The sequence below is a fragment of the Octopus bimaculoides genome, chromosome 4, assembly GCF_001194135.2.
Source record: "Octopus bimaculoides isolate UCB-OBI-ISO-001 chromosome 4, ASM119413v2, whole genome shotgun sequence".
In the NCBI taxonomy this organism is placed as follows: Eukaryota; Metazoa; Mollusca; class Cephalopoda; order Octopoda; family Octopodidae; genus Octopus; species Octopus bimaculoides.
This window is the reverse complement of record NC_068984.1, coordinates 141,134,235-141,136,177: the sequence shown is the minus strand read 5'-3', so window position 1 is coordinate 141,136,177 and position 1,943 is coordinate 141,134,235. Positions and strand designations below refer to the sequence as shown.

Below are 1,943 nucleotides of genomic sequence, written 5' to 3'. Positions count from 1 at the left end.
ATATATATATATATATATATAAATGTGTAATACAACTTTTTGAATTTTCAGATTTTTTATATGCTAGGCCACTGGTTTTAAATTGATGTTAATTAAATTTGTACAGCAACCATCCTTCATATAGGAAGAAATAGGATGATCTGCTTAGCACGGACCGTGAATCATGTTTTTGCTCATCAAACTGTGAAAATGCGTTGTGCAAGCATTATGTGGATCTGGTAATTAAGAACTGACAACTTTATCTCTGTCTTGCTAAGTCATGTGACTATTCTCTATTATAAATGGAAAGTGACAAAAAGATAATCTTTTTTTTTTTAAATTACAATTGCTTTCACATAAACAATTATTTTTCCAAGGAGACCAGATTTAATGTCTTTCAATCATAGCTGCCGCTTCAACTTAATCTTTACAGTAATATTTGGGTCATCAACAGCTCTTTACCCTCTAATAAGCTCGTTTTCTACTTCTCGCCACTTTAGATTACATGTGAAAATCACAAATAAAGTAGGTTTTCCAACTGTTCTTACAACAGCCACAACATCTTGGTAGTGCTTCGCTATATATCCATCACTACCTACAAATGAACTTGGCAGTGTATACCTGTGACTTGTAAGATCAACATCAACAGTGTAAACAGCATCTGTAAAAACATTACGTAATTCTGTTCTCAATGTAGCTTGATGGCCGCGAAAGTATTTTAGAAGACAAGACTTTTACTTATATTCATCTCAATACTGGTAAAACAAACGTTGTCCATGGTGTAATGTATTAACTGATAGCAATCAGAATGAAGCAATTAAACTATATAAGGGTCATTTGCTGGTTGACCATCTTATCTGATGACGCAAGATGCCAGCTATTTGAACCGGAAGGGAAGAAACATGGCTGCATCATTGGATCATAAAATTTATGAGAGTCACTGGCAGTTTATAAATTTTCAAGCTTATTTCCTACTCTAAAATCTGTTGGAATCATTCTTTGTGAATTATTTGCTCCTTATTTATGAAAATCTGGTATTAGTATGGCAAGTTCATTGCAAGATTGTAATTAACATGTCATGGAATGTTCATCAACTGACTTCTTATCAGCGTGTAAATCTATCTGTAAATTTGTGGGAACATTTCCAACATCAATTTGTTTTTGCACTGATAAGTAAGACAGCTAGTAACTATTTCCGGCAGATGTCAGAGCCGAATATAATTTCCAAAATATTATTTCATCGAGAACTTATTCAGCATTACTCCTAGGCGTTCTTTCAATGCGTTGCCTTATCTGTTCTATGAGACACAAGTACGTAGGCAGGACTGTACGCTATGTATTTCGTTTCTTGTATGACCAACAAACCTGTATACAACTCCATGAATTCAGTAAGCAGCAAGTCTTCTAGTCTCTGTAGCATCGTTTAGTTCCATAGAACATATTGGACATGGCACCATCGAATTTTCTTATATAACGATTTAAATACTTTGCTTCTCATGTATTGTCTCCAGAATGTGAATCCTTTCAATTAATACGATTCCAGAAAACATGGAATTGTTGCAATGATGACACTGTAGTTCCATTTCGATAGAAAAAAAAATCAACGTTATCTTATCGAAGATCATCTAAGTCATGATGGCTAATATTAAGCGTCAATCCCGGATTATTTTACCAATATAAAGTGTGGTGAGCAGCATCTTGCTTAAATTTGCTGACGTTTTCTCTGGAAATTCTACATCAAAGTGCATCTGTTACAAGAGTTTCTACATACACACATACATACATACATACATGCACACATACATACATACGTACATACATACATACATGCACACATGCATACATACATACATACGTACATACATACATACACGTGAATACAAGTGAGTGTGTGTGTGTGTGTGTGTGTGTGTGTGTTTGTGTGTGTGTGTGTGTGAGAGAAAGAGAGAGAGAGAGTGTGTGTG

The 1,943-nt window shown here is 34.6% G+C and overlaps 1 protein-coding gene across 1 annotated transcript in view; it reads right to left on the bottom strand.

Moving 5' to 3' along the window:
• LOC106882861 (cilia- and flagella- associated protein 210) overlaps positions 1-1,943 on the bottom strand; it is a 48,926-nt gene that overhangs the window by 40,795 nt on the left and 6,188 nt on the right. The window lies entirely within an intron of this gene.